Consider the following 14366-nt stretch of genomic DNA (forward strand, 5'->3'; position numbering starts at 1 on the left):
AGCTCTTTCAGGATGATTTTCAAATGGTGAAGTGTTGGAGTTCTTAAGTGAGAGAAAATTCCAGAAGAGCTAATAAAAACAACCAATGAATAAATCTGTTCTCACACATTAGTTGAGCACTCAAGTGTACCCAGGATATGGCCATCATAATAAACATTTGTGTACACTCATTATATTACATATATTACTAATTATATTTTATATTATGTCACAATTCCTTTTAAATTTTTAAAAATTTTGAAATAGTAGCAAAAAGTAAATCACTGGGAATTCCCTGGTGGTCCAGTGGTTAGGACTCTGAACTTTCACTGCAGTGGCCTAGGTTGAATCCCTGGTTGGGGAATTAAGATCCCACAAGACGCTCAGTGCAACCAAAACAAAGAAACAATAGACAAAAAAGAAAAGTAAATTGCTGGAAAGAATGATATTTTTCTGATGAGATTTCTTAGGCATAAGAAATGTAAGTTGAGTTTGAGCACCTGAAGAAACAAATATTTAACATAATCAATAAAGACTACATATATTTCTTTTTTGTATTTTTTTTTAAAATTTATATAAATTTATTTATTTTAATTGGAGGCTAATTACTTTACAATATTGTATTGGTTTTGCCATACATTGACATGAATCAGCCATGGGGGTACATGTGTTCTTGACTGCACGGTTACAACTAGGGGAAAACCAAACAGGCTTAAGGGAAGAGGACTGTGGAGGGCAGTGAGATGCACCCCCTGCTCCTCTTTCAAGGGACTTGTCTGGCTGCTGGGAGTGCTGCTGGCAGATAGTCTTAGCTGTCAGCCCCTGAGCGTTGCCCCAAGAATAAAGAGCCCTCTCACTAAGGTCATGCCCCCTCCCAGGGCAGCCCACAGCCAGTGGCTGATTGATGCAAGAGTAAGAGGCTATCCTGCACCAACACCAGCAGAACTCTCCACTCCTAGGACTGGAGAACAGAGAGGGATAGACATCTAAGACATAATCATTGGAGTACTGAGCTCTGAAGATGAGATCTTCTGACCAAAGGAAGACTGCACTGTCAAGGTGAGGGCTCCCATTAGGAAAGAATGGAATCCTGACCGCCAGGATGAAGACAGTGAAGCTGCTAACCTCCCAAATCTTTAATTTTTATGGATGCAATAATTGTCATTTCAGTCAATGACAAGGTCAAAGTGGATAGGCAAGGGAATCATGACTTGCAGAGAACGATGAGATGGCTAATGGAAGGTGATAGATGTGTTTGCCGCCAGGTGGTCCACTGGGTAGTTCTGGGTACTCCTCTTCCCATTTCAATGGTGAATGGGCAAGAATGGCAGCTCAGATTTGTCAGGCAGGAAGGTCCTGGTCACACCACTTAGCACTCAGGTCAACCACTGAGATCAGTGGAGATACAGGCTGAGGGTGAGTGGAATCCAAAATGGTAAGAAGAGGAGGGTGACGATGAGTGTCATCTGTGGGCCTGAGGCTGGCGACAGCACTGGAGGCTATGGTTTCCTGCAGAAAAGTGGTCCAGAGGAGCTCCTTTCAGGATGTACGTGCGATTGTGGATCCCAGCAGTACCAGGAATGGCTGCGGTGTAGAGATGTGCCGTGCAGATCACCTCTCAGTGCGGGGCTTGCAGGTTGGGCAGACAGCCTTTCCTGGACACTGGAAATTAGATCTAAAGCTCTGGTTGGACTGAAGTCCACCATTTTCGGCAAGAACACATTTTGAAAGAACTGTCTACTTCCCACTGTGTTCCCATTCTCTGAAGATTGTCCCACTTGGATGCCAGGGTTAACCTTTTTTTTTTTTTTTCTTGGCAAGACTACTTTGTAGACAGTAGTGGGTTCCTCCCTGAGGAAGCACGTGGTGTATGACTTGATGTGAGCACCAACCAATGATTGTTGCCTTGATTCATTTACCTATTAGAAGTTACAAAGTAATAATTTTCTAATTCTACTAATTATCCTTTATTTTTCAGCTGGAAGGCTTCTAAAAACAGAAAATTTCCCTTGTCTACTGTTTATCATTTATCTGGGGAAAATGGCAAAAATGCTCAATTCTTTCCCTTTGTTTATCAGTTTTCAAAATAATCAGTTCATTCCCTAGCCTCCTCCAAATGTCACTAAGTCATGGTGATTTCTTTTACTATCTTTATAATTTATGGATTATAAATAATTTCAATGCTCAGTCACTCAGTTGTGTCTAACTCTTTGCAACACCATGGACTGTAGCCCGCCAGGCTCCTTTGTCCATGGGATTATCCTGGCAAGAATACTGGAGTGGGTTGTCATTTCCTCCACCAGGGGATCTTTCTGACCCAGGGATTGAATCTTCATCTCCTACCGTTCCCGCATTGGCAGGTGGATTCTCTGCCGCTAAGCCCCCTGGAAAGCCAATCTCTTGCTGTCATTACTCTCTTTCATACCCAAGTTGTGTTCACTTTGGTCACAGGAGCCTATTCAAGTTAGCACCTTAGTCCTTCTGACCTGCCCCTACTAGTCTTCCATAGGTATGATCAGATATTTTATTTACCAAATGTGCAGGCCTAGGCCCATCTGAACCATGTTTCACATTATCAGACACCTGGCTTATTCCTGGAAAGCATTGTTTGAAAAAGCAAATGGCTGTAACTTCTGGCTCAGCCTGTAAGAACTGTGGATTCAGCAGGATTTCCAATTGCTCTCCTCTTTGGTGAAGGGAAAACAAGTGCCCTCAATTAAGGAAAGCGAGATCACCCCATCACAGCCTTGAGCAGCACCAAGGCCATATACTGCACAGCAAATTACACGTGTCGGGCAGGGGGTCATGTAGATTTATAAATGCAGGCCTGGAAGGCATTGATCATTGATATGAATGAAGATGGTATTTGGAAGCAGGCAGTCCAGGTTTGCTTCACTATCTGAAATCTGTAGGTTTAATTCTGACATAGTCCAAGATACAATCATGGATTATTCCATCTCTGAACTGAACTGTTCATATCGTAGAACTGTGATATTTCGAAGGAAGATTTTAGATTTGATTTTGCCTTGACTTAAAGTGAGCACAGACTTATTATAATCACTGAGTTCAGGCTGTATGTGAGCATGGTGTCTACAGGACCGGGGAGGGGATGGCCGGGGAGAATGCGGTGTGTTGCCCGGACCTGGCGCTGCTGCTCTGCCCTCTGGCTGTGTTGGGATCCTCTCTCTGAATCCAGAAAGACACATTCCAATGGTCTAGGCTCTTGAGCAGTTTTTCAGGGTAGCAGGTATCTTTCATTCCTCCTTTATTTTGATAAAGGGATAAAAATGGCGGGTGCCGCCATACTCCCACTTGCTCCTCTCAAAGCGTGTGCTTTTGTAGAGCATGTGAGGTTGGGCCTCTGCAGTCCCACTTGCCGCTGCAGCCGGCTGTTGAAAACTGTCCCACAGGAAGTGTCACGTCTTTGATTTCCGAGCGGTGGCTCTGCTTCCAGCTCATGCTCGTCTCAGAAAGGCACTCTTCCTGCCAGGGTTTGAAGAGCCTCTCTTGTCATCTCAGCACGAGAGAAAGCAGATCAGCAAAGAGATCAGCAACCCAGAGGGCTCACGTGAGAATGGCAGAACGCTCAGCCTCAGAGCAACAGCCAGCGTCTTGCCAAGCCCGTGGAGGGAAAAAAAGGTCTCCACAGACAGCAAGTGAAAAAGGCTTGGTACTTGATGTCTACTCCTTGAGAGACCACGCAAGCGAAAACCAAGGCCTGGTGCAAGTTCCCTGATGCGGGGAGTGAACAAGTGTGCACAGCTGGAGAGGAGCCAGAGCAAAGGGGCTCTCACCACAACGGAACGCCTCTGTAGTTTTGGGCGAGGGCCACTGCAGTTCCTCAGCCCTGTAAACGCTCTACAGGATGAAGCATGGATAATCTCTCAAGCTTTCTCTTAGTTCCCATCCCAGGATCTGCCGCAGGACTTGTCCCATAACTCTCACTTTCTACCCCCAGGTTCTCCTCACCAACTAACCCTATTTATTTATTTAAAGTATTTTGTTATGGATCACTTTGAACATACACAGAAAATAAAAAGAATAGTATAATGAGCCCCCTCCATCCCGTCCAAGTGCCCATAACTTAACTAGAACAACCAAGAACCCCCAGCCAGTCCTGACCCACCTACACTATTAATTGTTCCCTCTCACCTGTATTATTATTATTATTTTGGTAAAGGTTTATTTATTTGGCTGTCCTGGGTTGCAGCATGCTGGATCTAATCCCCTGACCAGGGATCGAACTTGGGTCCCTGCATTGGTAGCAGAGTCTTAGCCACTGGACCACCAGGGAAATTCCTCATATGGTATTATTTTGAAGTAAATTCCAGATGACATATTTTTTCATAGCAGTTAAGGTACTCTCCTTTTTTTTCATCTTTCTTTCCCCCGTTTATTCTTGAAATCACAGAACCTTCTAGCATGCTTAAAAACATTGATTTAAGAATATCAAATATTAAAAAATTTAATATCATCAGATATCCAGTCAACATTGAAATTTCCAATTAACCCTGGTTAAGTCACTCATACTGAGTCCTTGTAGATCTTACAACATGGGGCAAATTTTAAGCTATAATTTTTTTCATAGTTGCCTCATGGTACACGTACATTTAAAAAACTGTCCATCCCAGTTCAAGAGGGTATTTCAGTCAGGATGATGTTTGTGCTTTCTGCCTTTGGAGGCATGTCAGAACCCCCAGAAAGAGCTGTCATGGAAGGATATGTTGTGGATTGAGGGGACTGACAAAAAATCTGAATGAGAGTGGGAAGTGCAGAAGATGCCAAAAGAAGAGACAGTATGTGTTTCAGGGTAAGGTCAAAAGAGGCTGAGGAGACATGGCAGTTTGAAGAAGGTGAGTTTTATGATTGGGAAAAACAGCCCTTGGTTACTAAACTGTTGTTGGTATGATTTGTTGCCATTTCTTATGGGCAGTTTCACTGGCTACAGTCAGAACTTTCTGGATCATAATGCAGCATGAATTTTCTGGATCATAATGTAATTTACAAACAGAGTAGTGATTTTGGTAGGAGATGCAGGTATTAGGAATGGTCTAGAAGCCTTATGAAAAGGGCTGAAATGGCCTCAATCAGTAAACAACTTCTGTAAAATTAGGGGTAAGTTTAAGTTACCATGATAATGGAGAATAAAAGGGGAAATGACCAGGAATGGGACTCTTGGCTGCAGGCTCAGGGTCTTCATTGGTGTTTAACTGATAATGGAGGTTTCTACTGGGCTATCTTCAGAGCTGTTGGGAGCTCTTGTGTGACGTAACATCAAGACATACATAAGCGGTTGCTAATTGGCATAATTCATCTTTCTTGATGTATTTGCCTTAAGTCAGCATTTCTCAGACTGGGTTCTGAGCAACACTAGGTATCTGGTGGCTTTTCCAAAGTCAGATTAAGTTTGGGAAACACGGAACACCCCATTTCCCCTCTCAGAGAGTTATAGTGCCCACTGGTATATTTAAAGTTCCAAGAAATCTTCTGCTGAACTTTGTACCTGGCTCAAGCAGATGCTAATTCTAATATTTAATAAATTGATAGATGTTACCTGATATTTTCCAAACTTTATTATTTATGGAACCTGTTTCTGTGGAATATCTAATACTAATATCACACATTGGATATTTCTATGGAATATCTAATGTCGATATTGAAAATTAATACCTAATATTAATTTCTATGAATAATAACATTAATATTAAGATCCAGTATTTAATAATGTCCTATATAGGATATACTTGTACTAAAATTTTTTTGTTATTTATCTGATCTCAAATTTAACTGGGCCTCCTGTACTATAATTTTCAATATTTGTCAACTCTATTCTGTCTTCATGTTCCTCTGATCTGTTGCGTCAGTGAGAGTAGCCATGTTTGAACAAAGGGCCCCTCCTCTTGGCCTTCATGGATTGTTTGAGTTGGGCACCTTACCTAAAGTAAGTCAATCGATTCCTGCCATGGAAAAGCGGAATCAGAGGCAGAGTACATAGATCAGTCTGAATGCTGCCCTGAATGGAGGAGAGCACATCAATGAGGGAAGTGCTCGTGATGAACATTTTCTACCACCAAGACTGGCAAACAAAAGGAGCCGATGCTGAGTGAAGGAAAAAAGACTTTAGGGTTCCCTAAAATGATCTAATTCCTTCTTCTTGCCCTTTCGGAAGCTTGGTTATTTCACAACCCTTGAATTCCTTAAGATACCCCGGAGTTCTTATAATACACTTTTCCTTTGCTTAAGCTAGTTCAAAAGGATTTCTATTTCTTGCCACCAGAAAATATCCTAATAAAGTGTGATTCTTCCCAGAGAGAAACTGATGAGCTCTGTCATTCATGATTTGCTGTAATAGGTATGGCATAGAGGGCTGACACGCATTTTGAGAATGAGGTAGTTTATCTTTAGGGAAAACATTTAGAAATTTAGGGTGAGTCTGGGTAAATGATAACGCAGAGGGCAGGGCCTCGTCGTTTTCCCAGCTAGCTCCATCTCTATGCAGAAGCTCTCCAGCTTCTAGCAAAGAAAGGAAATCTTAGGAGAATTACAAAACCACCACACAGGCTTTTTCTCTGGGTAAACGGACAAGTTCACTCTGCATGCCAGATTAAGATACTGTACTTGAACATCCTGAAGTTCCCAGGACTGGAATCCTGAGTCGAAAATTGGACCCCCCAAGGTTCATGGCTGTTGGCCTTGAGTTAAGTGTCACCCTTTGTTCTTACCATGGGAAGTTCAATTTAGAGCAATTTGGAATGATTCCCTCCAGTCTCAGGGCATCATTAGGTATTTCAAGGCTGGTGGTTAGCTTGGTAAAAACCACTTCCCCATATTAGAAGATCACAGGGACTATTGAAAAGACATCACAGAGTGTATGATTTTAAGCAAGTCATAGTTTTCAGATTACCAGTATTTTCAGACAGTTTAAAAAGTGCTCATACCTTATATATAAACACAATCTATGTAGTAAAGCTCAGATTGACCTTGGAAAAAGCCTCTTTAATGCAACATGGAAGTGCTGTGGTCTCCTTGGGTATCATGAGGTATTCAGGAATGTTTTATTTTATTTTATATTAGTTTATTTTCCTTGAGGTTAAGACTGGAACAAATGACAGTGAACCTTGATGAACAGATAGGGACCTCAGATTAGGGGTTAGTAGCTTCTTAACTGATCTTCTATTAAATTGTGGGCCTGATTTCTCTTGCTGTGAGGTTGTTATTTTTTAACATGAATTTATTGTTGGTTGGCTCTGGAGTATGATTCTCACTTTAATACTGTAAGATCAGTGTTTTTTAGCCAGACAACCTCAGTGTCTCTGGAGTTTTCAGCTGCTAAACCTTAATATGATGAATGGGATATGATATTATACCCAGAAGATATTAATGGATTCATGCACAGAATAGAGTCATCACCACTGACAGGCCACATCAGCACTGAGATGTCAGCCTGCACTGAAACTGTAAGTTGAGAAGTACATTTATTTATATATTTGTTACAAATGAAGTTTCCTTCCACTTCTCAAAGTGTAGCTAAAAGGCAAGAGATATCTACTTTTGAATAGATATTCCACCTGTACATTGGAACCTGTGTTTGGGTGATAGAGGAGGGATTTTCTGGGAATGCTGTGGTGGCCTGAATCTTTAACATATCCTTCTGACGCTGATTCGTAAGTTTGGATTTTATCAGTAAAAAGCAATTTCTAGGAAAGAAGTACTCTGATAATGATACAATTTTAGATGAGGAGAAAAAGTCTGATATCTGAGATCATACACAACATTGGTAAACAGCTATGTTTTTACATTTTCTTAGAATATTCTTGGCTTTGTACTTTATTCCTTCCCTTGCTCTACGTTGGAACTTATGTTCCTTGATGAAGAAATACAGACAGGAGAGCCTTCTGTTTAATACTGGCTATCAAAGATTCGCTGGTATCCTTAAGAGCTGTTTGTTGAACTTTAGTACTTCTGCAGAGAAGCAACACTGTAGTCTACTTTTATATACTTTGCTCTGTTTGCTTTGGACTTGGCATCAGCTTTGGAGGAGTTTAACTGGGTCTGTTTTCTTTTTCCCTTTTTTCCCTGAGATACAGTGTCTGGGTCTATGTGTTACGCAGCCATATGTAACTTGTTTTTTCCTTAAACTTTGTATTTTGTATTGGAGTATAGCGATGAATAGTGTTGTAATAGTTTCAGGTGGACAGCAAAGGGACTCAGCCATATAAATATCTATATCTATCTATTCTCCCCAAAACTTCCTTACCATTCAGGCCGCTACATAACATTGAGCAGAGTTCCTTCCGCTATATACAGTAGGTTCTTGTTGGTTATTCATTTTAAGTTATATTATTGTCATCATTATTTTGTGAATAAAGATGCAGCTCTATCGAACATATTACTATCTTAACTAATTGTGTGGTCTTGGGTAATTTAAGCTTCTTGAGCTTCAGTTTCTTTGTTTGCAAGAGATAGCTAATAATGCTTATTTCACAGTATTGTTGTAAATATTACACATGGAGATACATACAGAAATACTTCAAACAGAGTGTTTGGCATATAAATGTGTACAGAATAAATGTTAGTTATTTTCTTTCCTTCAACTGAACCACTTGGAAGAGAGATTAAAAATACTGTGACTAATAAGGCAAAAGAAATTGCACTGGAAATAGTCCATGTGGCCTTGGTACCATTCGTAATCTAGCTGGGGTTTTATTGTTGTTATTTTAGGGGGCAGATGGTTATGATAACTCTCTTTCAAAAAAGTTCATAGGTTCTGATGAGAATAACACAAGCTAGAAGTTTCCTGGGCTGTTCACACCAAAAATAACCCAAAATGGTTCTGAAACATCATCAGAGTCTGAGATTTGTAAAAATGGTTGGATTGTAGTTATAAATAGAATCATATGAAGTCTATTTATCATTCAAAGCTTGGGAATTCATCTTTCTTCAGTAAGTTTGAAAGTAAATTTGTAATGAATGCAGTTTTATCATTTATAACAGAGAAAATTCTCCCCTTTTGACTGGTTTGTGTTCCTTTTTTGTCCAGGCTCTCATGATTTAGAGAGCCTGACATCACCTGGCTGTATTAGCCTTGTAATGGAAACAAGGTGGTTGATTATTTAGGACTCCCATCTCTTTTGCACTTCATCTCTCTCCTGCATCTATTTAATGAGCTTATTTGCTTTGTTCAGAACATACTGAAAGAGATGCTCTTTCACCTCTGTGCTATTCCTTTCACTTTGGTGTACAAAGGAGCCCCATTGAAAACAACTTTTAAAGGGGTTGGGTGGGGAAAATGAAGACTTCCTGGAGAGTGACACCTGAGCTGAGGTCTTGAATGGTGAGCAGGAGTTAGTTAGTCCAAGAAATGAGGAGGAGGTATGGACAAAGGTCTAAGAGCATGGAGTGGCTTGGGGAATGTGGAAATGTGTTACTGGAGTTGCTGGAGCTTAGAGGTAGGGAGATCAGGAGGTGAAGTTGGAGGTGCTGGCATGGGATAAAGTATGTAAGGCCTAGGTTGCCAGGTTAAGCAGCTTGGAACTTATTAAGTAGGCAATGGTGAGCCTTTGATGAGTTGTAAGGTGGTGGGGGCATGGTCTAATTTTTTTTCTAGGCAAATCACTGGGTCAGGGGGAACAGTGTAGATAGAGGAGAAGATGGGCAATGCCAGGAGCAGGAGACTAGGGAGTAGGCTGCTGTCAGAGCCTAGCTTAGAGATGATGAGAGTCTGATTCAGGCTAGTGGTTGGGGGAGAGGGTGATGTGTCGGTCTAGATGACTATCCTAACCTCGGCCAAATCTAGCTGGGGGCCTAAATCATGAATATTAGCTATTTCCTTTGATGAATTCACCATGTAATTGTCAACTCCTTCAGTCTGACTTGTATAGGTCTTTGGCTCCTATGGTCTGCATGCTGTAGTCACCTGGAGACTTTGAGAAACTACTGATGCTTGGGTCCCAGCTCCAGAGATTCTGACTTCATTGGTATGGGGTGCAGCCTGGTCATGGGGACCTTTGAAAGTTCTCCAGCTGATTCTAGAATGTGTAGCAAAGAGAAGCAGTGGTGCAGGTTTCACCAAAACAGCATTAAAAAAAATATGCATTGTGACAATATTTTCTTCCTATCTTCTTAATCTTGTCTATGGGTTTAGGAACTCATAAGCAAGGCAGAAAAAAAAAAAAAAAAGGTAAAAGGACACAAAAAATGTTCACAATTCTTAGTCAGCCAGGATTATTAAGAATATTGTGAGTCTTACACAATAGTTAGCCAATACAATTTTGGGAGTTACACACTGAGTCCAAACTGAATTGATTCCACTGAACCAGTTGCTTATGGTTACAGATGGCGGTTTGTAACAGTCTCTGGCAGCACTCTCTTTGGATTAAAATGAATTTTTACTGCCAAAGATTTACTTTGCTTCTACTGTGGATTTATTTCTTTGAGTGTAAAGAAATTCATCCTAACTGGGTTATTTGCACTTGTTTGTCTTGAGCTAAATTGTTATCTAAGTATCATCACAGGCCTCCTCAATGATGGCCTAGCTCAGTCCTTCTCAAATTTTAACGTCTGTGAGAATAACCTAAAAATATTATGAAATGCAGGTTCAGATTCAGTCGATCCAGGGCAGGGCCTGAAATTCTATACCTAATGAGCTTTTAGGTCCTGCTGAAGTTACTGGCTTATTGACCTCACTTTGAGAGGATCATGGGGCCCAGGAAATACTCTAAAGGCTTTGATTATTCTTCTTTCCCTTCAGTCATGATCATATAAAGAGAAGTATAAAGAAAAGAAGTGATAATATTTAATTTGAAAAAAATCTCTAGGTGAAGACTCACTTGTGGGATATAATTAAATTATTAAAATTTTCCATCTGTGCATGACATTTCTACCAATTTTAAACCTCTCTATATTGTGCCTTGGAGGGTACGGGGAGAAATTACTTCAGCCCATGTCAATATAAGATGACACATAGCTAATAAAATAGTTGACATATTTAATGTATGGCAATAGCTGAAAAGTCATCCTTTCAAAATAGCTGACAATGTTATTAAACTCAAATTTGGAAAATTTGAGAACATCAAAGTTAGACTATGGGAACTGGGAGAACTCACAGCTCAGTGTATAATCTTTGGAGAACCTTGTATCTAATGACACACAGGTAAGATTGAAGATTTTTTTCCCCCTCAGAGTAAAAAGTTCAATAAACTTGATTCAAAATTCATAGGAACAAAAATATTATATTTTTTGAACTTGGGAAAATTTATATTTCTAGTATAGTGAAACAGAGAATATCTAGCAAGGTTCCCTGCCCCCCCCTCCCCCCCACACCCCCATAGGCATAGTTCATAAGGAATCTTGGTTATATTTTTAAAAGGAGGAAAATGGAAATTTGAGTCTATAACTAGTATATGAACAATTGTGACCAATAAGATGTAATGGAATGAAACATAATTTTGACTTCCACTGCTTTTTAAAATTTTTTTAATGGAGCATTTTTTCTCTTTTATTGGGTGAAAGTTCTGACATCCTCCAGGAATGCTCTAGTCACATAAGGAATAGAAAGTCCTGCCTGCTCTCAATCTTAGCCAAAAGACACCATCTTGATTTTGAAATAGAATTCCAGTTGGATGCATCAATTAGCATGTCAAGTGAAGTGAAATGAAAGTCGCTCAGTCGTGTCTGACTCTTTGTGACTCCATGGACTATACAGTCCCTGGAATTCTCCAGGCCAGAATACTGGAGTGGGTTGCCTTTCCCTTCTCTAGGGAATCTTCCCAACCCAGGTATCGAACCCAGGTCTCTGCACTGCAGGCAGATTCTTTATCATCTGAGCTACAAAGGAAGCCCAGCACGTCAATATACATTAAAAGGTAAGACTCCTGTTATCTCAGCCATGACCTGTTCTTTTTCTAACCCGTTTTTCCTCTTTCTCTATTTTCTAACCTTCAGGCTCCTCTGAGGTCAGAGCATGAGAATGTTGGGAGCAAAAAGGTAAGAAAAGTTCTCACTTGAATGGTATGTTCGTGAGCTGGCTTTGCACAGGCTGGGCCTGGCAGATGCTTAGAGGTGAAGCTTTTTCTCATTAGAGTGTTTGTGCTCTTCAGAGCTTCCCCTGCAGGGTCCCTCCAACAACAGTTCTAGGAGGTGGGCCATGCATGCTATCCCCTACTTGTGCTCTCTTCTTATTCCTTATTTTCTGAACTTTCCACTCCACTGAGACTTTGGAGCCTCATTTCCCCAGGAGGCTCTCTGGGACCAGAATTGAAAATGGTTCCAATCCAGCTCTTTCCCTGTGGGATGGGATTAAGAGTCACAAAGGGCAGTGGCTGTCTACAAAAAAATTCCTTTTGCAAATGCTCCCCCAGTATCCACATGTGCAACCCTTTTATGGCTTCCTTGCAGGTTTTAGGGCTGTTTATCCAGTTTTTAATAATGTTCTTTGAGATTTCCATGAGGTGATTCAGAACCTCACTTTGGAATTTCATATTTATAGAATCTTTGGTGCTTCAGTAGTAAGTTCCAATTTAATATACTATTATCCTATTATCTAAACTTCTATTCCTCTTCCAAAACAGAGCAATTCCTAGACTACTGACCTATGTCAAAATATCTTTCTATATATTAGGGTTTTTCAACCTCAACACTATTAACATTTTGGACCAGTTAATTCTTTGTTGTAGAGGACTGTCCTGAACCTTGTGGAGTGTTCAGCAGCATCCCTGGCTTGTTACCTGCTAGAGGACAGAATCACCCTCTACCTCCCAGTCCTGACAATAAAAATGTGTCCAGACGTTGCCAAGTTTCCTGGGAGACAAAACTGCCTTGGGTAAGAACCACTGCCATAAACTTGTGAGTACAGGTCAAAGGGCAAACATGTTAAAAACAAGGTATGCATCATGAGAATGACCTAGAATGGTAGCTCTGGAACCAACCTTAGACATCCACCTCATTGATTCCCACTTTACAGAGGAGGAAACAGTTCAGAGAGGTGAATAGATTTCCTGGTTGCAAAATCCATATCACGGGTAGGACTGGGAAGAACGTAGGTCTTCTGACCTTTGTACAGTGCTCATTGTGAGGTTGGGGATAAATAATTATGAAATCTTAACAGCACTGCTAATTTTAAGGTACCTATGCTTAGAATATTCTGTGCCAAAAATAGAACATAGAAAAACCTTATCTAATTAGTTAGTGAATGGCACTGAATTAAACTTGGACACCATAATTAATCAATGCTAAATTGTAGTCAAATCCATTACCCTTGAATAGATTATCTCTGTGACCCACAGTCTCCTTCTGACACCACACGTTGGGGGTCTGAAGGAGCTGATTGGAGGGCTTTGAGAAGGTGGGAGGCTGGGGGTCGAGGGGAACCTGTAAGTGGCAGTAAATCATTTTTGTGTTATCTGTAGCTTGTTTTTATCTGTGTCACTGCTCCTCTCCATTAACAAAGCTAACTGAGAATTGACTATTGCAAACTTTTATTTTAGAAGGCCAGAGATGCGGAAAAAATGGAAACTTTTCAATTGTCTCTTCTAACTGTGGTCAATTTCAGGACCACATCATCAAATTTCAGGAACTTTTCTTTCTCTGTTTTGTTTTTATTTTAACTAGAGTGCCCTTCAAGTTTCTTTTTTTAAAATTGTTGTTTTCTGTTTCTTCCTTTTAATCACTGAACAAAATAAATGCTTTCCAAAGAATTGTTAGTTTTCTCTTTCTCAAAGTCTTACAGGAAACAGGCTTTGGAAGTAAAATTTAGCCATTTCCCTAGTATTTTATTTCCTGAAGAGTACCTTTCATTTCTGAATTTTACTTGTGTGCTTAGATAGGAACTGCAGTGTTTTTCATGGCATAGGAATCGCCACCTGAATGCGCGGCGTCCACCTGAACTCAGCTTCAGTCTCAAGTTGTTGGGGGCTCATTGCCTACCTCTCGAAGGAACCCCTCTCTCTAAGTTCTGTCTGTGGTACTACTCCATTAGAAATGTAGAAACTGGGACTTCCCTGGTGGGCCAGTGGTTAAGACTTTGCCTTCCATTGTAGGAGTGTGGTTCAATTCCTGGTCAGGGAGCTAAGATTCCACATCTTGCAGGCAAAAAACCAAAACATAAAATAAAAGCAATATTGTAACAAATGCAATAAATAAAGACTTTGAAAGTGGTCCACACCAGAAAAATCTTTTTTAAAAATGTGGAAATTATCAGTGAGTCTTCTCTCTTACGGAGCTTTCCTAGTGGCTCAGAGGTAAAGACTCTGTCTGCAATGTAGGAGACACGGGTTTGTTCCCTGGGTCAGGAAGATACCCTGGAGGAGGAAATGGCAACTCACTCCAGTATTCTTGCCAGGAAAATCCCATGGACAGAGGAGCCTGGCCATAAGGTTGCAAAGAGTCAG

The 14366-nt window shown here is 40.6% G+C and overlaps 1 non-coding gene across 1 annotated transcript; it reads left to right on the forward strand.

Annotated features, from left to right (window-relative positions):
• The first annotated feature begins 271 nt into the window (after positions 1-271).
• Positions 272-343, forward strand: TRNAE-UUC. The gene has a single exon. It is a non-coding gene; the product is annotated as a tRNA-Glu (tRNA).
• The last annotated feature ends 14023 nt before the right edge of the window (positions 344-14366 follow it).

This window comes from Cervus elaphus, chromosome 33 (assembly GCF_910594005.1).
Source record: "Cervus elaphus chromosome 33, mCerEla1.1, whole genome shotgun sequence".
NCBI classification, from domain to species: Eukaryota; Metazoa; Chordata; class Mammalia; order Artiodactyla; family Cervidae; genus Cervus; species Cervus elaphus.